Genomic DNA, 26910 nt, shown 5'->3' with positions numbered 1-26910 from the left:
AGCTCCTCCCGAGGGGAATCGGGAGTCATGGTAGAGTAGAAAAAATGAGGGCACGGGGTAGAGGGGCAATAGGGCGTAAAATCACAGCTGAGCAAAAGGAGAGAAAGCGCTTGCACACTGTGAGCTATGTTCTGCTTTTCCTTCCCTGAGCAGGGCTGGGAAGTGATGCTCTCAGCCCATCCCTCATGGCACAGCTCTCCCACACAAGAACCAAAGGCATGTCTTTGCCTCAGACCTGTTGGGAAGTTGGGGCAGGCAGGATGGTGTTTGGGATGCCCTGTGGACAAGGCAGAGTGGGAGGCAGCAAAAGCGAGTTTGAAGCACAGAAACCCATGGCTGTTCTGGGAATAGGGAGTCACAGCGCATCCATGTCCCCTTGGAGAGGTGGGGAGGGCCTGGCAGCAGTACTGGGAGCTGCTGGCAAAACTCTTCCTCCCCCATGGCGCTCTCTGGAGAGACTTGTGCTTCCCATTATTGCTTGGACAAATTCTTGTGCATGAGCCAGCAGCTCTCCTCTTGTCTCTTGTAATTACTGTCCCAGCGTTCTCCTTGAGAGACACCATCTGCTACTCCTCCATCACCAGTCATCTCCCCATCTCCCGGGCACAGCCCTTTCCCCGGAGAGCTCGGCTGATCGTGCTGATGGTGCAGCTCCCGAGCTCCCACTCTGCTTGCTGCTCGCTAAGCTCCATCACATCAAAGGCAGCTGCTCCATCACCTGATGCCCTAGCCACGGGCTCAGGGGCTCTGCTGAGCCCCCGCCTCCCCCAGGACATGCTGGCCAGGAAACAAACACCAGGCTGGGGCTGCTGTGAGCAGTGGGAGCTGTGACCCCCTAAACCCCTGTCCCCTCTCTCTGTGCCTTGCACAGCTGCTGAGGCAGCCCCAGGAGCTGCTGGAAGTCAGGCAGAGGGTGGGATATTCCCGGGAAGGCAGCGAAAGTGGGCAGCCTGTGGTGGGCACATGGGGACAGCTGGGGTGACACTGAGGTGACACTGAGGTGGCAGTGGGCGTGCTTGGGGCTGTTACAGCTGAAACAAGCACTTTCTGGGTCAGAAACAAGATGCATTTCAGAGAGCTCTGGGGCTCCCAGGAGCAGCAGGGCCGGGCTCCAAGGCGAGGCAGCGGCACGGGGGAAGCGCAGCGCTCGGCTGCACCGTGTGCCCGGTGCTATCAGTCTCCTGCTTTTAATCAACCCTAAATGAGCCTCTGGGGACCTATTCTCTCACGGCAGCACACCAGAAACTTTCACTGAAGTCAACAGAAGTTACTCACCACCCTTAGGCACAAGTCCGCAGTCCTGGGAAGTTGCAAGGGAGCTGTGATTTATGCCGAGTGTCGCAGGCTCGACCACAGCCAGCGCCCGCCTCTTGGTATAATTCACAAGTAAATGTACATTTATACTAAAAAATACAGTAAAACCATCACATTTTATTAGGGGAGGCTGCACGATAAATTTTTACATTGAAGCTTCCAGCAGCCAGAGATGAAAAGCATCTTCAGGAAAATCACTGCCATGGAGACAGGTTTGCATCCCAACGTATCAGGCGGCTCGTTTGTATTTTTAAGGCATCTCATTAGAGCGTTAAATGATCTGTAAAAGGTAAAAACAGCGTTTTTCTCCGTGGCTCTGGTGATGGCCAGGCTTCGAGCCCCCATGGAGCAGGGGGTGGTGGGCACGTGGTCCATTGAGCCCACTGAACTTGTACCCCCAGCCCCATGCCCAGCCTATCCCCAGAGCTGGGTGAGAGCACTCATTTATTCATGCTGGCAGACATCCCCCTAAAAGCCCCAATAAAACCGACTTTCTCTCTGTTACCAAAATTATTGTCTACAAAAATATGCGTGCACCTCCTCCAGAATTTGCCCAAAACTGGAGCAGTATGTTGACATCCCCACACCCCAGATGAGCTGGGGCTGGGCTCCTCCAGCCAGCTCGCCCCTGGCTTTGTGCTGGCACGGAAGAGCTGCCTGTGCTGGCTCCCTGGGGCACTGTCCAGCCCTCAGGGCTGGGAAATCCTGCTCCTGGCCGAAGCTCCTGCGCTCCCCCGGCCCTGCTGGCCCCGATTCCCTCGCCGCCAGCCTGTGGCTCCCCCCTGGCAGCGTCTGCTCGTCCATCTGCGAGGCTCGGCACAGGCTCCGAGCCGCCCTTCTGCTCCAGCTCCTGCTCTTCCCTCCCAAATCCCACACCACGGCGCTGTCAGGCAATGCAATGTTGCAAATGAATGATTTTTAGAGACAACCAAGAGAAAGTCTTACATTGTTCCAAGGCCAGAAATAAAAGCTGCACCTGAAGTTGTGGAAGTGTTCCAGCGCAGCAGCTCAGGTTTCAAACTACTGCAGAGCTGGCGAGGAGGGTCCCAGCTTTTACAAGCATGAGGGAAGAAATAAAATGGTCGAGACAGCGAGAGATGAGTGATTTTGCAGATATTTGTCCCTTCCCTTGGCCGTGTTTCAAGGACATCTGGCACCACCTGGACAGGAGCAGCTCAGTGAGCGCAGCCGCTCTGGGGAGGAGCTGGGGGACCTTCTGAAGGAAGACAGGGCTGTGCCTGCAGCAGGGATCAGCCTTGGAGCAAGTAAACCCTTTGCAATGAGCGCCACACGCTCCCATGCATCCCAGTCCAGAGCTGCTCCATTCCCAGCAGCCCAGGGCCACTGGCAGGAACTGGCAGGGCTGGGCCCGGACAGGGATGGGGAGGGACCAGCCTGCAGAGCTCAGGGATGGCTCCGTCATCCTCCCCAGCTCCCAGCAGCACAAGGGAAATTCCCTGGAAGTTTCCAATCCCTTCTTTCCTCAGAAAATTGGGTTTCACCAGTGAGCAGCTCTGGGTGAACCTAATGGGAGCCTCCTGAACCCAGCCTAGGCTGGCTGTAAAATAAAGGTGTGCTTTGTTTCACACACATTATCCTCTTTAAAACATGAGTTTTAAACCCATCCACAAAAAATCATCCCCACCCCCGCAAAAGGACTTGTAGAATTTCTGAAATGCTCAATATTTTTATGAAGTGTTTCTAAGGTGTTTTTTTTTTGTTGTTGGGGTTTTTTTTGTTTGTTTGTTTTTGGTTTGGTTTTTTTTTGGTGAAGAAAAGCTTGGCAGGGGAGCAGCTTACCTGCTCATAAATTAGTAGGCAAATTAAAGAGGTTGTACAGCTTTTTTTTTTTTTTAATTTTTACTACATTTAACCCAGCCCATGCTTCTAAAATATTTGGGGGTGGTAGTGCTGCAGTGGTGCTCCACAAAGGGAAATTTGGGCAAAGCAGCACTTGGCTGTGCCGAACTGGGCTCCATCACTTGGGTCCTTGCTTTTCCAACAAGGAAAGGGGCAGTCCTGCCGCTGAAGTGCTGAGTGAGGAAGTCCAGGAGCTTGTAAAAGGGCAAGATCACTGGTTCTGTGGCCTGGATCCTATATTTTTCCAGTGGCTTTTCCTCCAGGCTCCATGGCTCTTGGCCAGGCCAGGAGCAGCCTTTGCCCTCCAAAGCATGGCTGGTGCTGCCCATTGCAAACACCATTAACTAGAATTTTAGCCTCTCATTAAAAAGCAGGAGGAGGCTGGGAAAGGAAACCTCAATTAAGCAAGGTGAAAGTTAAAACATCAAGAAAAGCTTTTAATTGAAGCGCAGCCCTGCAGGGAAATGCAAAGTCGCTTGTTTGGCAGCCTTACAGATGGTGGGAATGTCACACTTTGGAGAAAGGAGAGGGAAATCAGGAGCTGGGGTGGTCAGGAGCTTTGAAGAAGTAGGACGTGTACAGAGAGATGAGAGGGAAGGGAGAAGCGCTGCTGCCTGTGGCTGACACAGCCTGGCTCCCAGGGCTGGCCCATCCCTGGCACCTCCATTCCTTTGGGCACAGCAGTGTTCCTCAGAGCCACCCACCTCAGCCAGCACCCAGGGAAGCCCCACATGCCCCTCTGAGTGTGAGCAGCTCTCCAGGCTATGGGAAGGTTTCCCCTTTAACTCAAAGTGTTAGGGGAAAATGCAGTTTCCTTTTAATCACATCCCATGTGGCAGCCCCAGCCAGTTTGTTGTGCCTGCCTAGATGCTGCCTTGGCAGCAGGGACCTGAGGGAGCAGGACCCTGCAGCTCTTCTCTTCCCTATTTTCATTTGAATTTCTTTTTCTCTTTCCTCTCCTTTTCCACAATTCTAGCTGCATTTTGTTGTTGCCCTATCCTGTTCCTGAGGGATATCCTGAGTGAGAGGTGACATATCCAGCAGTGGTGTTTTCCACAGAAATATCTTCCCTGTCTTCAGTTTGTGACCAGGAGGAAAAATCAAAGGAAGATTTGAGTCCCCCCTCTGTATCCTTAGAGAAACCACCCCAAAAGCTCCTTCCCTTTTCAGATGGGATTTTGGTGGGCTCAGATTTTTGCTCGCCAGGTTTCACCTCAGATCATTCCTGGTGGGCTCTCAGCTTTCACTCCCTGACATCCCACATCCCTGACTGCTGCTCCCAGCAGATGTCACCCTCTGCGGGAGGAGAGCCCCTCAAGGAGTGTGAGGTATGGCTCAAGCCCAGCTTAATCAGTCTTGAGAACATAAATACTTGCAGAGGGAAGAGTTATGGCTGTGAAGGTCCTGCAGCTCTGCAGCTTCCCCGAGGTTTTATCTCAGCTCTGAATTAGTGAGAAGCATCAGCTGCCACTTCTGTGAGAATGATGCTTCTCTGAAGGGCACCTCACAACAAGGAGGTGGAAACCTTGGAGCTGCTGGAATGGAGGGGGATGTTCCCTTTGGCAGCGCTGATGCCTAGGGCTGAGTTCTCAATCATATCCTGCAGAACTGGTCTGCATGCAGGAGTGTAAGGGAACCAGAATGCTACACTAATCTGAGAACCATAAGATCAGAGGAGAATTGAGAAGAGTAACACTGACATCACAGAAATCTCAAGGCAGGCTGGGAGCCAATCCAATGGCACATTAGTGGCAAGTCAAATTTTAAGTCATCTTTTCCTCTAAAAGTCTTTTCTAGGTCTCATGCTCATCAAATCAAAGGAGCAAACTCCAGATCTGACCAGAACTAACTATCCTGGCCCAGATCTCCAGCTCAGGCTGGCACACACAGTGAGATGCTGAGGAACAGCCTCCTCCTCCCTTCAGGGAGTTAACAGCAACAATGATTCAGTGAGTAGATTGAAACGAGGAATAAACTTGAGAAACTTCAGCACTTGTTGGCTGATCACAGGGAAAATGAAGAGAAAGAACTCAGTGCCTGAATTATTTGTGATGAGTTAATTATGCTGGAAAAGGATGATGGAAGACAGAACAGCAGTCAAAATTCTCTGCCTTTTCCCACCTACGCAGTTTTCTCAGATCCACTCAAAATTAATGTGAAGCTCAATATCAGACCCTCTCAAGTGTTGGGTGAGTTTGAGCCTGAGCATTTTTTTATTTACTACTCTGTCCAGTGGTATTGTGTCTTGGTTTTTTGGATGTCTCCAAGATGTAAATCAGGTGGGAAATGAAATGCTCTGATAACCCAACCCCTGCTACTGCAGGGGAGGTTACAGCCCTCCCTGGATGACCATGAACGCTGCAAGATAGGACAGAGCTTTCACATTGTTAGACCAGCCTAGAAATAATGTCATAGAAAGCCAGAAAGCAAAGTGCAAAGCCCAGTTTGTGGTGGGAGGAGAAGATGAGGCCCAAAGGTCACGAGCTGAGAACACCTGGGGACATTTGGGGCTGGGAGATGTGAGGCCAAGAGGAGCATCTCCTACCAGGACTGAGTTGGTGACTCAGTCACCAGCCCTGGGCAGGTCTGTGCATGGTCAGCCCCTCAGGACTGGCACTGGGGGAAGGCTCTTCCCAGATACCTGCAGGATTTACACAGCTCTGATTTGCCACCCCGTTAAAAATTGCACATATCCAGGAAAGCTGCTTTCCCAAGAGACTTCCCACGGAATCCTGCACATCCCAGGGGGCTGCAGAGCACCCAGCAAGCTCCAGGGTGTGTAGGCTCAGATAAATCCAAAAGCACACAGGGTATTCCCCATGGGCAGTGCATTACCTGCTCCTGTGCACACAGCAGCTACAGCAGCAATGAAAACCCCGCTGGGATCAGCAAACCTTTAATTAATGTCAATTTTGCAGAAAATAGTGGATGTCCAAAACGACCCTGTGACGAATTGAGGCGCGCTCTTGCACTCTGTTTTCTTTAATCACATGCATCAAGATTTATGGAGACATCCAAGCTGTTTTCTGAGCTTTAGGGGGCTCATTTTATTACAAATCCATGGATTTTTATGCATTTGGAAATGGATTTCTGATGGAATTGTGAAACTGGAGAGAAGCCACTAGTGGGGACTCTTTGGGGCATTGCTCTCGGCACCTAAAGAAGGAAAAAAAATGAAGAAGGAAAAACTTAATGAAAATATATATTTGTATAAACAATCAATGAAGATCGTGTTTGTGTGTTAAACAACCACCTTGAAATTGGTCTGTCTCAAAGGACTGAGCAATTGCAGACTACCTTAGCATGAATGATTTATGACATTCATGAACTTGGCAACTACATCAGTTTTCCTAAACCTGGCAGCAAACACCACCTGCATATTAAGTGAAGATTTATGATTTATAAAACTCACCTCATTATGCAGAGGAACACGAATTGTCTTATGTGTGCAGTCTATAACTCCTGGGACAGATGAAAAGGCAGCTATGACACACAATTTATGTGTTCTTGCTGCTGAGGTGGTGAGGGAAAAGCAGGGAGAATAACTTGGGCTTTGAGGTGGGTGCCTTCAAAGCTGTCCACATCCCTTTTCTCTCCCCAGGATGATGCAGTGGCTAAAATTGCCTGTTCTCTTGGAGGAATAATAAAAAAAATCCCTTGCAAAGATTAATGGTGGAGGTCATTTGAATCAATACTCGAAACTATGCCCTCCCTCCAAAAAACACCAAGATTGGAAGCATCTGAGGGGCCTCTGTGGAAATCACACACTTGGTGCTGAGCTCACCGCTCATATTTTTCCCCAACTTGTCTTTTCCTGATCCTCCTCACCCAAGGACACAGGTTCCTGGCTTCAAGAAGTGGAGAGTTTTGGTCTGGAAGAGGCCAAACTGTGGCTCAGGTTAGGGATGGAGCTAATGGCTCCCAGCAAGGAGTGAAGCATCCATGTGAGCCCTGGGTACAGCTGGATTCCCTCGCTGTGGGTCAGGGGAGCATCTGAAAGGCTGCAAAACACACAGGGCTGATGGACTGAAAAATGAGTGATATGATCCAAGGAGAAAACACCTCAGGGCAGAATTCACCCCAATCTACTGCATGAGTTTGAGTGAATCGTGGTTTGTGTGTCCTCGTTTCTTCATTTGCTCTAACAATACACCCAGACAGATGCTGGTGCAGTTGGATGGGCAGTGCTGTGGGGAACTCTCTGGGGGCCCTGGAGCTCTCTGTAGCGTGCTGAGAGCAGGAAAAACCCAGCCCAGGGCCTCCCCTGCATGCCCAGGGCACCAGAGGACGCAAACACCTCCTCTTTGGCTGGCTTGAGTAGGGCTCCCACAGCCTGCACTGGGGTGTCTGTGCTGTCCCCAGGCTCGCAGAGGGGCTGGGTCCCCACAGAGACATCACTGCTTGGGGCCAGCCTTGGGCTGCTCCTGGACCTGCCTGGGTGTCACAGGCAGAACAAGGGGTGCAGCAGGGCCAAGAGGCTGTCACCCAGCAGGGCCATCGGGATGTCACCCAGCAGAGCAGCCTCATGTGGGGCTGTGACCCTGGCAGGCAGCTCCGTCCCCACAGCCTCACCAGAGCCAGCTCCTACTGAGGGAAGGGAGAGCCTGGGAGCAGCAGCTTAGACACAGCCCCTGGGCTGTCCCTCAGCCCTGCAGCCACTTGCCAATGACACCCAGAGGCTTTGGCTTCTCCTGCAGGAGAAAAACACGTGTGAGGCCTTTGGGTCTGTGTTATATAGGGATAATGGGATGACTGGCTCTCGCAATTAAGGGATGAATATTGTGCGCATGTTACAAGAAGTTGTGTTGATGTGTGGTTGGGTTATTTGCTGTTTGGACACGCTCTGTTCTCCCCACAGTCCCCTGTGCCGCACTGTTGTTGCCAGCCCACAGCCGCGGCTGTGAGGGAGGAATGGCGGGCGGGCGCCTGCGGGCCCTGGTGGGCCAGTGGGAATGGGCGTCCTGCCCGGGGCATGGCACGGCAACACCTGACCTCCAATCAAGCTGCACGAGAGTGATCTCCACCAAGGGGCAGTGAAGAAGAGTTCACAGGCTTTGGGAGGGGCCAGGGGTTTAAAAGGCAAAGCAGCCATTTTGTGGATGAGTTTGTGGTAGCTGGTCACACTGCCAGCGCTGCTGGTTTTCCTCATTCAGTCCTTTGTTGTATTTGTTAACCTTTGAAACTTTTAAAATGAGCAGTTGTTTCTCACAGTCCATAACTGGCTGTAGCACTATTTGAATGTGTTAAAAGCTGCCTCTATGCCTGCTCTGGCTGCTCGTGCCCACCCTGGCCTGCCTTTGGCATTGCAGGGAGCTGCCTTGGGGAAGGGATATTCCAGCAATCCCGGTCCAGCTGAGCAGACACTGCAGGAGCTCCTGGAATTCCAGATGTGGAGGTCTTGGATGTGTCCTCCTTCAGCACGGAAGGAAGTGGCTGGTGCCTGATGTGTTTGTGCTGTGGCTTGGTCAAGCCAGAAGGCTCAGCAGGAAGTGAGCAGCTGAGGTTGGAGGCAGTCAGGATGTTTCTCTTGTTGTTGTTTGCAGGGGGACACAATTCATTCTTTATTTTCTGCAGTAAAAATCTGCACTGAGGCTCTTCAAAATATATGTCGGTGCTATTGAAGAGGAGGGAGTTGGGAATGTGAATGATTTTGTTTTCCTCCCTCATTGTGTTATTGCCAAGGTAGCAGAGAAGGAGAATTTCTACTCTCTGAGCACAAATCAGGAATTCTCCTCCTCCAAATGTTACCCTTTTGTTCACACCTGTCTCATGAGGCTGATTCCAAAATGAAATTATTGTAACTGTACATATTAAATAAATCACAGGCTCTGCTTGGGCCACGTGTGTTGGCAACAGCTGATCCACCAGGAGCTGCTGGCCTCTCTCTCTCCTGGCTCTGTGTTCAGACAGCCTGCACAAAGCAAGTGTACTTGCACTGAGCAGCTGATGAGGCTCCCGGCTCCGAGGTTTCCATAGGGAAGGACAGGTTACTGAAGAATAACAAAAGGAAGAGCAGGTATGGATCAATTAAGTGGTTCTTATTGTTTCCAGAAGAGGAAGCTATGCTCTTCCTCCAAAGACAAACTCACTGGCTGAGGAGTTTTGCATCCTCTGAGCTGCGCTGGGAATGGAAAGTGCTGGTTCTTGGTGGTGGCAGAACCTCAGAGAGCAGCTGAAACCTGCACAGCTGAGAGGACAGTGGGAATGGGCACTGTGAGGAGCCGGCTCAGAGGGGAGGGTGTGGGGACACTGTGATACACCCCTGTGATGCCCCGGAGCACTCAGAGTTCCACAGCTGTGAATTTGGTGATTCTGCAAATACCAGAATGGGGAGGACAGGAGAGCCGGCAGGGAGGGAGAGATTTGTGCAGCAGAGGCACGGGATCCTTCCAAAGCCACTTGACAAGGGAGACGTTTGGGAAAGCAGGAACAGAGAGATGTCTGGGGCTCGTGCTGGGGTGCTGCAGGGTATGTGGGAGAGTGGATGCGCCTACTCTGAGGCTCCCGGCTAGAGCAGCGTGCCGGGCTGTGCTGGAAAACCCCTCCATGGGCCGGGAAAGTGGGTCCAGGCCAGCAAGAGGCAGAGGGAGACTTGTGCCAATGCACAACCTCTTGACAGAGGGCCTCTCCTACCTGCGAATCTGGACCCTGTCCAACCTCCCCACTGTGGCACAGCTTGGTGACCTTCAAGCCAGCCTGTCCACTCAGCAGGGCTGGGACCAGCCTTCAGAGCCTTCCCAAAACCCCTGGCTTTGTACCTCAGCTGCTTCAGATCAGGGTAAAAAAATCTGCAGAGTACAACCCTTGTAAATTTTAATTTGTACTGCGCCAATTGCCCTCATTATTATGGTTCCTGGAGGCAACTTGGATCCTTGTTAAGGCAGCTGCAGTCATAGAGGGGTGAGATGTGGTTTGTGCTCCCTCTGGTCTCCTGCATCTTTGCTGAGTGACAGGCCTCTGCCACTTGCCCTGTCAGAAGGTCTGGTGAGCTGCTGGCAGACACAGGGAGCCTCCCAGCTGCCTCCTTGCTGCCTCAGGGTTACTTTCCAGTTTATGTTGTGATGCTTTCCTGGCTGATGCTTGTTGCCAGCCCAACTGGGATCATGGGGGTGAAACCAGGGAAGCTTGGAAGGATGCTGGAGGGTGACCAGCTCTGTGCTGAATGCCCATCCCAAATCCTGCTGTGGTTCCCCTGAGATGATTACTTAGCCAAGCATCTGACTGATCCTTTACTGCACCACTGGAGCAGTTAAATACCTGATTCAAACACCTCCATCCCTCCCACCCCTGCAGTGGGTTTATTTCTGCCCTCTGCCCCTTCCCACTGCTCCTGTCCTTTGCAGCCCCTCTCCTCCAGCCAGCCCTCAGTGAGCCTGGAGGATAACCCTGGATCCCAAGGCTGCTCTCCCCTCCCACACACGCAAGCGTGTGGGGCACTGTGATTCAGCCTGACTCAGGGTGCTGCCTCATGTCATGCTGTGTTTGATCCATCACTGCTTTTCCCATTTCCTTCCACCCAGTGAGCAGGAAAGCAGCTGAAGTGTGGCTGTTTTGGCAGCTGCCTCAACGAGCCTTTTCACACCCGGTCACCTGAAGCCAGGCCAGCATCACTCAGGATAACTTCAGTGCATTGGGGCCAGAAAACAGGAGCTGCTGTCAAATCCCTGCCCGTGGGGAAGAAGGAAGGTGGAGGAGTTAATGTGGAGCCCCCCCACGCCTTGAAACACTGGCAGCAGCCCTGCCATGGCACTGCCAGATGCCTCAGATGTGCTGCTTACATGAAAAGCGGGTGAAAACTCCTTCCATTTAGTAATTTCCGGTAACATCCTTCTGAGAGAGATGCCTGTGGGGTTGACAAATGCACCCCAGTGGTTGGAGACTTTGTAGGGATGGAGTTATGGCCCCGCTGTGCTCCTACAAATGCTCTGCTGCTGATCCCTGTGGGAGCAGGGATGGGACATCCCTGTGGAGCTCTGCCTTTGCACCCAGGGCTGCCTCAAAGCAGCCTTGAGCAGCCTCTCCAGTGCCTCAAAGCAGCCTCGTGTCTGGCAGCAGTTCATGGAGAGGAAATTCCTTGGGTTGCCACAGGGCCGTGCCCATGTCGCCGTGCCCGTGCCATGCTGCAGGCAGGGGCTGCCTGCTCCTCACTGTGGATTGTCCAAGAGGGATCACATGGCCTTGGCCTGCAGTGCCCCCCTGCCAGATTTCCCCTTTCCCCAGGAAGGTCCAAAGGAAGAGGAGTGCAGGCTCAGGAGCTGATCCTGCCCACTGCAGAGTGTGCTCTGGCTCACCTGAAGGCAGTGGGTGGCAGCTCTGGGGCTCTTGCAGGGCTGCTGGGGCTGTGAGCTCATGGCTACCAAGGGCTATGGCTGGGTGCTTTGCCAGCACTGTGGGCTGTGGAGCTCTGTTTGGGGAGCGGAGGGGACACAAGGCAGGCCCCTCCTGAGGGATCAGTGTGTGTGGGAAGAGGGGGCAGAGTGCATGGGCACAGGACACTGCAAGTGGGGCAGCTGAAAGCAACACCTGAGGGCAGCCTGAAGCCCAAAGAGAGCAGGAGAACTTGTTGCACTTGAGGAGTGCAGGCTGAAGGTGTGTGCTGGCTTTTGCTGGGGGCTCAGAGGAACCTGGAACATGGACATGCTTCATGCCCTGACACCCTAAGTCACCAGACTCCAACATGCTGTGCCCAGGGCCGCTGCAGGTCACATCTAAGAAGCAGTCACAGGGGGATTTGGTGACCTTCAGAGCAGAATTTCCTTTTACTCCTCTTTTTAGCCCCTCTCTATAATGCTGGAACATTTGCCTGTTGTTCCGTGGACCGCTGCACAAGCTGCTCCCATCACAGCCAGGGGCTCTGAGGGGACAGCGGCCCTGCTCCCTCGGAGGGGAAGGACCGCAAAGCTCCCAGAGCCACTTCCCAGGGTGTCTGCACTTCCATCACTGCCTTGCCAAGAGCTGGGAGTTGCCAGAGCCGGCAATGAAGCTGTCACTCTGCCGGCTGTGACTCGGAGCAGGCTGCAAGCAGCGCTAGCACGGCCGGCTGCTGCCCCTGCCTGGCGAGCAGAGAGGCTGGCACGGGCACCCCTTTGCCAGACTGGAGGTGGCCCATGCAGGACTTAGCTTTACACCAGCAGAGATGGCCGAGGGATGAGGTCAGGCTGTTCTGAGCTGTGGGGAACACTCTGGTGATCCTGCAGGAGCACTAATCCTGCCCAGTCTCTTCTTTGATGGAACGGATCATATCCTTCATCTCGCTGATGGAGGCATGGATATTTCGGCTCCTGTCCAATAGATTGAAACAGCAGAGTCCTTCAAATTCCTTGCACCAAAAGGACAAAGTCTATGGATGCCCAATTTTGCAGAGTGGCCCGCCTGGTTGCTTCCTCGTCTTCAAGGAGGTTGCTAAGAGCAGCTGTTGGTAAATTCACCTGTTTTGCCACCCAGCACTCTAGGTGGCCCAGTTCACCTAGGGCTTTTGCTGCTGCCACTCACAGTAAAAAAAGCAGAGACGGCAGCTCTTTTTGGAAGAGACCAACGTACAATTTCAGAGTCACAGTGTTCATCACATTCTTTGATACTATGTTTTTGGATGGCTGAATTGTTAGATTTGGACTGCTAATTCAAAATTTGGGTTCGGTTTGGCAAAAACAGGGACAGCTGTCTGATGGTACATGGGCCTCCTAAAAGACAAGCCCAAGTCCTTTCCCCACAAATCAAAGCTCCCTTTGTCAGCTGGAGCAGTTGTTGGTTCTTGCTCGATGGGATATTTAAGTTGGTGATGGTTTCACACCATTTGGCTGCCTGAAATTCTTTTTTGGGGACTTTAACAGAAATATAAAATTTGGGGTAGTAGAGAGGTTTAAAAATAAACTGAATGCAAAAGGGCGCAATGAACGAACCAAGGAGCTCAAACTCAGTGGAATCCTTTTCTAACTCAGGAAACTCAGAGGTCTATTTATGCCATGAAAGTAAGGGGTTTTTAATGGGAACATTATGTTTGAAAATGAGGGGAGAGTTTTTATTAACTTCTGAAGTGATGGATTTGAGATGGGCTGGGTATTGATCAAAAGAAGAGGGGGAATCCCCACCAGGCAGGTTGACCTCAGGTCATCTGCAGCAGTCATAGACAAGCATAGATGGTCTTGTTGGAGTGCACAGGTGAAGGTGATCCATACTTTTTGCTTTGGCTGTGGGATGATCTACGCCTCGGGGGACTGGCTTAACAGCATCAGGAGCCACAGGTATCTCCACATCTTGGTGACTGGGATGGATGTCTCTTAAAGAAAGAGAAACAACATATGTAAAGAATAAAACCCCAAAGACACGAACTCTTGAATAAAATTTATGATTAAAATTACTATTGAATATCAAGTGCTGATAAGCTCTTAATTAAAATGTTAGTTTGCTATTGAATGTTAAATGTTAAAATTCTAAACTTACCTTGTTGTCATTGTTAAGTGTTAATATCTCTTGATAAGTTAAGACATGTTCTGCCGATCTTGTATTTGTATTCCTTCCCATCACTTACCCTGTGTCCATAGCCCTTTCTGTCAGGGACCACTTTCACTGCTCCCAAAAGAACTTGCACACAAACCACATGCAAATGGGGGGCTTTGGTGCAATTCAGACCCCCAAAACAACAAATCAGCATAAAAGAGTAAAAACTGTAACTCTAGCCCAGCAGAACTGCAGAAAATCACATACCATCAACTAGAGCCAGGTTCTGTCCTATCACCATAACTTTGACAGCACTCAGTCTAAATGATACCCCTAGACTATGAGCCAACAAACGCCTTCCTAGGGACTCTCATGAGGACAGACGCCCCAGCTCTGCCGGCAGACAAACTGTGCACCTCCTCCTCAGTGTTGTCCAGCGGGAGCAGCAGCAGTGTGCGCATCTCCTTGGGCTCCCCACCCAGAGCTGTCTTTAATAAAGTCCTTTTCAGAGGAGCTGGTCTTCTGGCCCGTTTCTTACAACATATGAGAAACTTAACATACGTCTTCAAACAATAATTCTGACATAAGGAAAACACAAAGTTCATGGTTTTTCCTCTCCCTTGTGTCTTTTCCTGTCAGATGCCACAGATACGTCTGCAAGTGTATCCATGCCCCCAGGTCACCAGCTCGAAAGGCCCCTGGGTTTGACATGTCTCTCACCAGGACTGATGGATGCTCTTTAAACTCTAACATCTTGTTCTGATGGAAGTGCCTCAATATTGGCGGGTTCAGGTTCTCAAAGGAGAAGTTCAGAAAGTTGATGAAAGTTAGTGAACAGTGCTTTTGAGAGCCTGACATGTGGGGAAATGGTCTTCATCCCTTTGATGTTCCAATGTCTTCTTCAGGGTCTGATGCATTCTTCCTATTATTGCTTGGCTGGTGTGGGAGTATGGAATCCCAGTCTGATGTTCAACCCCCCATTCCTGCAGGAAATTACTGAATGCCTTGGAGGTATAGGCTGGCCCATTGTCAGTCTTCATCACCTTAGGGATCCCCAGGATGGAGAAGGCTTGCACCAGGTGTTTTTGTGCATCACTGGCCTTCTCCTCCTTGTGGACAGAGGCATGGACTGCACTGGAGAAGGTACCCACCAACACATCCACATATTTAAGCCTTCCAAACTGGGGAATGTGGGCGATACCTGTCTGCCACAGCTCACAGCTTTGGAGTCCTCTGGGGTTCACCCCTGCCCCCATGGATGGTAGTGAGGACTCCTGGCAGTTAGGGCATGTGGCTACTATTGCTCTGGCCTGGCCATGCCTAAGATGGAACTGGCAGAACAGACCAGGCATGTTCTGGAATTGCTGATGGCTAAGCTGGGCCTGATAAAAGATATTTCCTTGGCCAGCCAGCTGCAGCAGAGTGGCCAGGGCATCAGCTCTCTGATTCTCTTCTGCAGGTCTGTGTGCAATCTTACATGCATTATGTAGAATGGTTGCTCTCAGTGGGAAACCAGCTGTATGAGTTTTGAGAGCAACCTGTAAATCACTGGGTTAGAGACCTTTTTCAGTAGTGCATGTTCTGCCCTAGATACTACCCCTGCCACATAAGCTGAATTGTGACAATGTTGATTGGTTCTGAAAATCTTTCAAAGACCGTGACGACTGCGTCCAACTCAGCTACTTGAGGGGAGCCCTCAAAGATCTTAACATCAGCTTCCCACCACTGAGTTTGGGGGTCCTTCCAAGTCATTACTGACTTGTAAGAACCTCCAGATTTGTCAGTGGAAACTGTCAAGGCCTTGACAGGCTTATGACTTTGTTTGTCTTTTGGGACCAAATTAAATTAGATGTTAAATAATTTGTGGCCCAGATGGTGGGGATTGACAATTTTCTGGGGTAACTATCTAGAGCAAATTTTAGCTTTTAATTTTCTCTTAATAGTTGTTCCAGGGTCTCTTTGGTTAACTTCCCAGTGGACAGCTTGATGGGTACATGAATGCATGCAAAATTGCACCCTGCCAACAATCTCATGCATGCCCTGGCCTTGCTGATTAGCTGGGCCATCAGCTCCTGTGGCTGTGTGATACTCTTGGACAGTTGGTGGCCAAGGAACACCCACTCTATGATTAAGAGGACGTCCCTCTGACCTTTTGTCCCACTGAAATACCAGCCCATACAGGTGTGGCAGTTTCCCCGTGATGATGAAGTTAAATGGAAGCTCTGGCTAGCAGCAGTGGGCCTGCCAGTTTGACAGTGCCAGCTGGACCTTGTCCAATGCAGCCTCTGCCTCCTGGGTCAAAGCTGTCCTGGGCCATCCATCTCCTCCACGGCATTTAGTAAGTTGAAAAGAGGAGATAAATCCCCCATGGTGAGCCCCAGCCAGGGCCTGACCCACTTCAAAGATCCACACAACTGGTGGAGATCCTTAAGGTTTTGGGCTTATCATTGATCACTGACCTCTGAGGTGTTATGTCCGGTTGGTGATCTCAAGGCCCAGATACCTCCAAGGCAGCAGCCTCTGCACCCTTACTTTCTGCAACTCAAATCCTGCCACCAACAAAGCAATAATAGCATCATCAAGAACCCTGGTCAGTGCACTGTCGTCAGGGGCACACACCAGTACATCATCCACATAGTAACAGATGATGCACTCCCCCGCTCTGGCATGCACTGGGGACAGGATTTTGCCGATGTACCACTGGCAGATGGTAGTGGAGTTCTTTATTCCTTGTGGAAGAACACGCCAGTGGTACCACTTCATAGGAGCTTCTCGGTTGATGGAGTGAACTGAGAACGCAAAACGCCAGGTGTCGGGTAATTTGTAAAAAACAATCCTTAATATCAATCACAGCCAATTGCCAATTTTGGGGGAGCATTGAAGGAGATGGTATCCCTGGTTGGAGAGACCCCATGTCCTCGATGACTTAATTTCTTTTTCTCAGATCATGGAGGAGACGCCACTTGTCCTTCCCTGGCTTCTTGATGACAAACACTGGGGAATTCCAAGGGCTGTTTGTCTCAGCGATGTTACCTTTGGCCAATTGTTCTTCCACTAGCTGAGTGAGTGCACTTAATTTTTATTTACTTAGGGGCCACTGATCTACCCAGACAGGTGCTTCTGTGAGCCAATTTAATTTGTAGGTAGGTCTTCTTCAGTGACCGCACCTAAAAAACCTGGGGAGTCTTTGGGATTTCAAGCCTGACTCCCCACTGGGACATGGTGTCTCCTCCATGGAAAGGTGAAGGGGAAGGGTGAACTTCGAATTCAAGACAAATGGGCACACAGCAGCCAATTGCCCATCGGGTTTTTGGGATTTCGAGCCTGACTCCCCACTGGGACATGGTGTCTCTTTCCTATGGAGAGGTGAAGGGGAAGGGTGAACTTTGAAATCAAGACCAATGGGCATACAGCAGCCAATTGCCCATTGAGTCCCTCAGTTTGTACAATGCTCTTCGATTGTTTAGCCAATTGGATCCCCCCTACACCTTGTACCTTACTCACCAGGTCTTGCAGCTCCCAATGTGACGGCCATTTGTGCAGGCAAATGACCATCACATCCCCCGCTGTGTCCATCATCCCTTGGAGCTGGATCGAGTGCCCCCCACTCTTAAGGCCACACAAAATGAGGGGCTTGTCCTCTCCTACCATCTCAGTGCAATAGACTGAAAGATCCAGGTCATTGAACAGCCGCTGTGGCAGTGGAATGGCCTGAGCGATGACCTGGCCTTTCGGCAGGAAGAGGGGGTTTCTTTGTTTTGCAGTGACTCACTTCCCTTCTTGTATTGACTTGTATGTTTCTTTTTTTAGAGCCTGATTGCTAAGTGAGTGGGGGGTGCTCTATTCTTCAGGATCTTGGGTTTTTAGATCTGTAATGAGAAACACCAGAAATTTTACAATGGTTTCTAATGAATATTTAAATAACAATTTAGAAATAACATCTCAACTCACAAATAACTTTTAACTTTGACATTTCATAAAGGGTTAAAAATTCTGCCTCTTTTTACTCTACTTTACCTGGAGCTTCTTTTCGGGGTTAGTTTTGTGTCTGTTGCATTGATCACTGTCCATTTGATAGGTGCTAGTACTGGACCTTTAACTCTGGTGACATTAGTCCATCCTCTCTCTGTATCCTTACCGCAGTGTTTCTGTCATTTCCATAGGACCTGGAGGGAACCCTCCCACTTTGGGGTTAATGGTTGTTCTTTCCACACCTTTATTAAAACCCAATCCCTTGCCTGGAATGAATGAATTTTAAAGTCAATTGGTATGCTTTGGGGAAGGTATCTGTTCTTCCTTAATTCTTCTAGGGTGTTTGTAATAATCTGTATATACTTCTTTGTACTCCGTTCTCCTTCCTCATAAGTCCCTACACAATCTGAGGTGGTTAGGAATGGTAATCCAAACATTGTTTAATAGGGGGAAATGCCTATGTCAGCTCTTGGTTTTGTTCTTATCCTCATTAATGCTAATGGGAGACACTTTAACCGTCTAAGTTGGAACTGTCTTAATAGTTCTTCTAGAGCTTGCTCAAATAAATTTGGGGATTCTGTGAACCCTTGGGGTAACAGGGTCCATTGGAGCTGTTGTTTTCTCCCTGTTTCTTCATCCTGCCACTCAAAGGCAAACTAACTCCTACTCTCCTTAGCTAGGGGGCAAGCCCAGAAAGCATCTTTTAGGTCTGTTACAGTGAACCATGCATGTTTTGATGGTATCTCACTCAAAAGAGTGTATGGATTAGATACTACTGGGTATCATGAGATGGTCTGTTTATTAATTTCTCTCAGGTCCTGAACCAGTTGGTAAGTACCATCTGATTTCTTTACTGGTAATATTTGGGTGTTATGGGAAAACATGACGGTTCCAGTATTCCATCTTTGATCAACTCTTTTATCATTGGAGCCAATCCCTGGAGCAATAGGATACTGTTTTACCCGAGATAGCTGAAATTCCCAGTTTCATTTTCACCTCTATGGGGGTATGTTTAGTAGGCCACAACCTCCCTCTTCTGCCCAGACTTTGTAATCAATCTCACTTTCATCTTTCAACTTGAGCATCATCATCTTCGCTACCATCTGTTCTTCTTTAGGGATTACTCCTACCCCCAGCTGCACCTGTAGGTCATGGCCTAATAAATTACATTCTAGTTTAGGCATATATAACAAACCCGCATATCCCTCTCCTGAATTTCTCTTAACAGCAACTTGCTCTATAACCAGTACTTCAAATGGTTCACTATTGGCATCCCTTACTTTGCACACCCCCTTACTTAACTGTCATCCTTTTGGGAATCTTGAAATACATGATCTATCAGCCCCAATATCAACTAAAAATTCAAATTCTTCCCCCTGGGGACCTATTTTCAAATTTTTCAAGGGCTCTATCTTATGATTATTCATTTTCACCAGGGGATAGAGCCCCTGACACCCCTAATCATCATTTGACACAATATCTGTTTCTCTATAAAGCCTCCTGTCCCTTTTCCCTTTCTTACAATGTTTTTTGAAATTACCCTTTTCTCCACAGTAGAAACATTTCCCCTCCCAGGGGTCCTTGTACAGTTCCCGAGTCTCTTCCCTCTTCTGTTTAACTGTTTCCTTTTGTTCCTCTCTTTCTCTGTCCTGGCTCTCTCTAGCCACTGCAACCATGATCCTCACCTTGACTTCATTTCTCCTCTTCCCTTCTCAAATACACCTTTTGCGCCTCTTGCAGCCACTCATTCAAGCCTTTCTCCTGCCAATCCTCCATCTTCTCTGGCTTTCTTCTGATGTCATTCCATGCTCTTGTCACAGATTTCACCCTCACTAGCACTTGCCCCTCTGGAATCTCAGGATCTGCGTTGAATACAATTGAAAATTTCGTTTCAGTCTCGCTAACCAAGCACTGGGGGTTTCATCTTTTTGTTGGCTGTCAAAAGCCAGCCTCACATTACTACTCCTAGGGACTGCCTCCCAAATACCTTTGATGATTAACGATCTATAATCTCTCATGTTTCTGCATCCGACCTCATCGTTCGGGCCCCAATCAGGCTGATTGATAGGCATCTTTTCATCCCCTGGAGGGCCAGCCCTGTTCTCCCTTTCCCATAACCTCATACCAGCTGCTCGTATCAGCTAGATTTCTTCAGAGGAAAGAAGAATGCCTAATATTGAATTAAGTTCCTCCCAAATATATATATTTGGGCCCAAAAACTGATCAACCTGGCTGGCTATACCTATGGGATCTTCTTATAAGATTTTAATATCTTTCTTAAAATACCTGACTTCAAAGGCAGTCAAGGGCACATTCATAAATCCAGTCCCCCACCAGGCACCACCCATGGGGACTTCCCTTAGGGGTAGTAACTTTTCCACTGTCTCTCCCTTTGGTAAACACTTCTCTGCCTGCGATCAAGTATTGTAAGGGTGACCCCCTGAAACTGCAGCTTCTTCCTTTGGTCTCACCGCAATCGTACAATCACAAGAAAGAACTACACCTTCACTTCGGGGATTCTGTTGGTTTGTAATCTCCTGCTCATTCTCTTTACAGGTCAGTGACACTCCTGAGGAAACTTGGGGTGTTAGGGAGATACTAGGAAGGAGGGCCTGAAGTATAGAAGGAGCAGAAGGAGGTACAGGGGAAACTTGGGGTATTTGAGGAGGATTAAGTGGGAGAGGCTGGGGGCAGTGGGAGTAGTGAGGGGCATAGGGAGAATAATAGGGGAGGGGGCTATTGGCGGTACTGGAGGGGCAGGGAAGGGTATGGTTTGAATAGGAAGAGGTAATGGAGGGGTATAGGTTGGGTACGAAGAGATTACAGAGGAGTAGGAGGATGGACTGCTGGGAGAACAGGAGAAGGGGCAGGGGGAGACATCCAGTGGGTTCCACTTCTTTTCAGATTCCTCTTTTTCCTCTTTAATCTCTTTGGATACTTTATATATTCTAATCTTGTCCCAAATTTCATTTTCTACCCAACAGGTTGCATAATGTGTCTCTTCTTTGTTTGGAACCTCTCTTAAATTGATATGCCTATTTAAGGCTAGGCATAACCACTTCTCTTTTTGGGTCCCTCTTGAATACTTTCCTGTGACCAAATTTCAACACAGTAACTTATCACTTTAATTTTATCCAATTCCTTTGGAAAAGTTTTATCATTATCCCAATATGCTAACATTTCTCCCAATGGACTGTTTGGTGGAATATCTCTTAAGTTTTGTTTTATCGGTTCTTCCCTTATGGGAATTCTTGCCTGAACATTGACCCATGTTCCTTATGAGAACAATTAAAAAAAAAAAATTCAGGTGGTGACCAGGCAATAGTTAAAACTAATTAAATTAAATTAAATTACATTAAAAGAAATATCTATATGTGAGTGAAGTATAGAGGTGTGAGAAACTAGACTAGTTATGGAAGGGTATAGGAATTCAAGTAAACTCTATGATGGGAAACAAATAGACCAGGGGAGCTAAAAAGAAAAATGGTAGCCTGTGGGAAAATAGTGCACCATGGGAACTTGATGTAAGACAAGATGGCTACCTGACTGGATATGTCCCCAGACCCTTCTGGTCTGCCCTCTGACAACCCACGCTGCCAGTCAACCACCACCAAGCCACCACCTCTTCCTGGGGAGAACCCTCCCTTTCCACGATGCCTCTCCTTGATAACAAAATGGCTTCTCCCAGTTGCCAAAAGGAGCTACACACCACAACCTTTTATTCTCTACTCGTTGTTGTCCTTCAAGTATCACTTAGATCTTATCCTCTTAAGGACTAAGAACCCTGAACTTAATGAACAAATAATTTTGCAAATTCCCTGTGTTCCTAAACAAGTATCAAAATGTTTGTTCTAATACCTAATCCCACAAAATCGCAGTACACACCAAAGCAAACAAAAGCCCCAACACAAACTAAAAACTCCACATTCATTCAAGCAACTCTGGGAAATGGTGTGAGGACTTTTTGGCCTCCTCCTCACCCCAGAACCTCACTTCACCAGTCTCCCACCTCCGCACACCCCAGTGAATCTAAATGAGCGATAACTAATAATAAATAAAATGAAGAAATATATTCATAAAACAAATTCCACAAACAGAATGCACCCAAGTAATTTTGGACCCAAAAGTAAAAGACAAATAACTCCAATATATGCTTTAAAAAAAGGCAAACTGCAACCCTAACTGGCAGGTCCTAAACCTTCCTCTGACCCCTAATGAGTAAGGGGACTTCTTCCCACTGGCAGGCTTCGCCCTCCCCAGCCTGTCGCTGCACTGCGAGGAACTCTTCCCTCAGTCAGCTCCCTGACTCACTGCACACAGAGTCACTGGTTTGAGTCCTAAGCCCCCCTTGGTCAGGCATCTGCTTCCTCTCCCTGCCCGAAGAAGAACAATCCCCCAGCCAGTGGCCACACACACAGTGGGTCTCCAGTTAGGAGTCTCTCGCATTGCCCCCAAGGGTCCTACTTCCCTAGACACCCAGGACTCTCCCTGCACTCGTCTTAGGGAACCACTCTCCAGGTTGTCTTGGTCGGTGGAACCCCCCTGTGCCCCCGCCTTGTCTGGGTCCCACCATATGCGCCGGCTTCCAAATCAAGGGTCCAGTGATGTCCACCCCCCCCCAGCCAGCCGCCTCAATGCCTGTCGCTGCAGCTGAGAGACCCCGGTCCCAGACGTCTTTCTGACAAGCAAGAAAGTTGTCCCAACCAAACCCTCCCCTCCAGTTCCTTTGCTACTTGACTGAAGACACCCCGAGGAGCCCCCACCCTAGGGAAGCAGGAGCCTATACGGGTAAGGACAGATGAAAAGGAAGCACTCCCCCTACTCCCACTCTCGGGGTCCCGCGGGGTACCACACTCATTTGTAACTCCACTCACTTCCCTCTTTTCCTGGCTGGGCTCCTTGCAGAAAACCGGAACTATGGTACTCAGAGGCCCACACTCACTTCGAGAGTCCAATCTACATAGCTCCTGTCTCACTCATCCATTTTTCACACACACGTGCGCGCCCCCTTATGCCACGCCCCACTCGTGACACCAACCTGTGCACTGCGAGCCCCGCTCCCTCTCAGAGGGTCCTCACAGTCTGGGTTGTTGTGCCGCCAATCGTTCCTCGGGCATAGCCAGTGGTCCTTCCTCAGTCTCAAAGAAACACAAAACGTGGGTGGCCAAAAATCAGCCGCACATGTCTTCTCCAGTCCTGTCCTTCTCCAGGACCACCTCTGGGTGTGGTTATCCCAGATCAGTCCCCAAAAACTGTTAAAAATAAATGAGGCCAGCAACTTTTAAAAGGTGAGCCTGTTTATTGTAAACCAAGAACAATTGGAAACAAGGCCCCAGGATAAGCACAGGGCCTGCACAAAAAGCCAGAGTAACAAAAAACTCATGACACACAGGGTGCTCCCTCAGACTTTGAATTCCGCAGGAGGACCAGGTGCCAAGCACCTGGGAGTTTTAAAGTCATTTGCACCACCAGATTGGTGCATTTGTCAATCCTTGCACTGATTGGTCTCTTCTGTTTGCTGGTTGGTGTACACCGCCATGTAATCCTGACCAATCATTTCAGAATAAATCCATTCTATTGGTCGACTCGTTCTCCAGTCATACTTTAGGGTGGTGTTGTCATCTCTTGTACCTTATGAGGTAATATTCTAGAAGGTTAGTTCTATTAAATTCATTGGGTCCTTGTTATACCTTCTTCTAGTGGTACATACCCATACATTAGTGCATTTAACTTAACTCTTTACATTAATTATATCATTAACACTTGATTATCTGAGAGATGGTGACGGGGTGGAAATCTGGGTGTCATTTCATGCTGTGGAGAAAATGGGAGGGAGGAGGAGGAATGTATTTGGAGAGTTTTCATTCCGAGTTCTGTGTCTGTTCCTTTTTAGATGCTGTAGTTAATAAAGCTTGTTTTTTTTCCTTTGTTCCTGAGTTGGAGCCTGCTTTGCTCTATTTCTGATTGCATCTCACAGCAGCCACTAGAGAAAGTATATTTTCATGGGGGCACTGGCATTGTGTCAGCGTCAAACCATGACAACACTTCATAACTTTTTAACATTATATTATTATGTTATTAACAATTCATAACTGCACCTATGACCTACTAAGCCAACTTATCCATAAGAGGAAGGAGTAGGTTTGAGGGGAGGAGATGGGGAGAAAGGGGTTGTGGGGAGAAAACACATAAGTGGGGGGTCATTCCACATGGTGACCACCATCTTGTGTTCCTTCTTTGGGGTTCAGAGAACTGCCGTCTTGGGAACAAACCTTGGGTTTTACAACTGGGAAGACGGGCAAGGTTGGAGGGACTGGGGAGACGTCCTTGACATTATGGCCAGCACTGTCTGGACAAGGGTACCGGGGAGGTTGTCAGTAGCCAGGGAGATGGTCTGCAGCTTGGAGGCAAGCCTGAACCTTCCCTGGGTGGGTTGCTACCCCTGAGCCACCTGATGTAGGGGAAGAGAAGAGTAGGAACAGGGGATAAGGAACAAGATGCTTTCGGGAGAACTGGGGACAACTGGTCTGGTTGCTTTTCCACTTTCCCTTCTAGGTCTTTTACAATCACCTACATTTTTACAAAAAGATGGAAAAAATAATTTCCTGACCAGTTGCCCTCTTTAGTCCTCACGGTGAGCCTCGCTCCACCTTATTCCAAAAATCGATGGTCTTAACCTCTTGGGGAGTAACATTTGGAAAGTGAAAAAACAACCATCTAATAAACCTTTTCAACTCACCCTTAGAAAATTCCATTCCCCCACCCACCAGGCAACCCACAACTTGGGAATAAACCTCCTGCTGCCGTGCCAACAACCTGGCATGCATGGTGTTGACACGGCTTTTTCCGCCCTCTTCTGGAGGTTAAAAGGAATGAACTAAAGAAAAAGGGTCTGGGGAATTGCTGCGGGTGGGATTCTGACACTGTGCACTGTGCCTCCTCTCACGCCAAGGCACTCAGGAGTGCACCAGCACCCAACCTGTGAGTCCCCAGCCAGGTCAGTCCCAGCTGCTGGAGTACTCACCTGTCTGACAATCCTCAGAAATAAAAACCTCAGGAAGGGTCCTCCGCCCTGGAAGGGGTTCTCCCTGACGTCCTCCCTGACACGCTGGAGGTTGTCCCTTCCTCTCCTGGAAGCCAGAGTGACCAAAAAGTGGGCAAGCTCCACAGGGGTGCTGACACTCCACCAAGCTTCACAACACCAACCTCTTGGGTTTGGGGCACAGCTCTTTCAACATCTCGCCAAGAGGCCCAACATTGGGCACCAAGCTGAGGCAGCGTCTGGTCTCTGGAGAAAGCTCTGTCAGGCTGGCTCACTTTCTCCCCCAGAACCATGCCCCCAAGTGGCCGCTCCTTGCCAGGTCACCGACCGACACGGGTAGCGGTGCAGCCGGGGGCAGATCCCGACAGTGACAGATGGTTACTTGGCACTGTAGCCGCTCAGAGATGTCTGTGGCTAGCCCGATCTCCTGACCCATGCCAAGAGTGGCCGCCCCCTATCCGCCCCTCGGGCCAGTCTGGGTGGCGGTACGAGCAGGGCTGCTTAATTCCCAGAAGCAGCAAGGCTGCTCTGTGCTGCTGCTGTTGGTATCCTGAGTAGAGAAATCCGGAGTAAAGGAAAGAGAGGGATCACTTGTATGGGTTCCCAAGAAGTTTTAAATCCTGAGGGGGTCCACGGACAAGTGACAGCAAATGCAAGGTTACAACAGCTTAAGTATGGCGGAGGGAACAAGGGGAGGATACAAACAAATCACAGACCACCTGGGGAGGACCACAAGGCAGGGAATACACTGTGACAACCAGTGGGGGACAATGGGGGAGGAGAATGGTTTAAACGTATCAATGGGGTCTTGAAGGATACAAGATAGGCATAGAAGGTTCTAGGAATAAAGGTGGGGTTACAGTGATGGACAACGGAGGAGGGCAGGGTTTCACTGAGTGACAGGGAAGGATCCAGAATAAGGGGCTGGTCTTTAAGGAGATGGACATGGAAATGGGAGGGCACAACTCTGGGGTAAACCAACATACATTGGTTGAACAAACCACTTTCACTATAACAAGGTGGAAATGGGAGGGCACAACTCTGGGGTAAACCAACATACATGGGAGACAAACAGAACAAACCACTTTCACTATAACAAGAAAGAACAAACCTCTTGAAACTAACAACAGAAAAAGGCACACACCACAGTCAGTGGTGTCAAGGGTTCCTTTGTGTGAGTCTCCACGAGGGTTTATTCTCCAAAGCGGGTCAGGGCAAAGAATCACCTTTGCTACTTGTGCAACAGCATATAAAGGGAGGAGGTCTTAGGGGAGCATACAATACATCAACCAGTCAAGGGGGGTCAGGGGAGAAGTACAGAGCAGGGATACATAATCTCACAAGCAATGAGGGGTATGAGGAGAGGAGAGCACTCGCCCACAACCAGTGGGAACTTAGGAATTATGTAAGTGACATGGAGGGTTCTAGAAGGAAAGGCTAGGTTTACATTAACTGACAGGGGAGAGGGGCAGGGTTACAATGACAGACATGGAAGGATCGGGAATAAGGAGTAGGTACTTGGACTGACAGTCAGGGAAAGGGGAGGAAACGATGGACTAAACCGACTGCAAGGGGGTACGTAAGGTTGAACCAAATAAAACAAATTTAATAAAACACAACAACAACCAAACTAAATGTTGCAACTAAAATTCACCACGCTGAAGAGGCATTCTGCATCAGGAATACGAGTGATAGCATAAGGAGTTGGAGCTGGTAGCCAGGTTGGAAAAGCTCCCTGGACATGGGGAGCTGCAGCTCCTTTTGTGTCTGCAGGATCCTCTGAGGCACAGAGCAGAGGCTGTTCCCACCTGGCTCTGCCACAGCACCCTGGGAGCCATGGGGTGGGTAAGGTGGCATCAGGCACCTTGCTGATGCGCCCCTTGCTCCCGGGAACACTTCACTGCCACGGACTGGGCTCCCATTTTCACTTCCAGGCCTTTGCTGGTCATGAGCACTCTCAGGGCTGAGCCAATGCTGCTGCCCCTGAGGTGGATGGGGCTGGGACAGCACAAAGGAGTGACACTGGTGTGAGGCTGGGCTGTGATGCCACGCTGTGTCATGGGCCCAGCACTGAGACATCACTGGGCCATTCCTATATAAGCCGGGCCAGCCCCACAGCCACCAGTGCCATTGCAATGGCATGTGCCAGAGCCACCAACAACGTCAGAGTCCTGATGGCTGCACTTGCCCTGCTGCTGGCCACCAGGCACCCTGGGAGCAGCAGGCCAGGACTTGGAAGCCACGCAAGTGCCCCAGGGTTCAGGCTAGGGGCCCACGGAGGAGCC

This window comes from Passer montanus, unplaced genomic scaffold (assembly GCF_014805655.1).
Source record: "Passer montanus isolate IOZ18808 unplaced genomic scaffold, ASM1480565v1 scaffold133, whole genome shotgun sequence".
Taxonomy (NCBI): Eukaryota; Metazoa; Chordata; class Aves; order Passeriformes; family Passeridae; genus Passer; species Passer montanus.
This window is presented reverse-complemented; position numbering follows the sequence as displayed.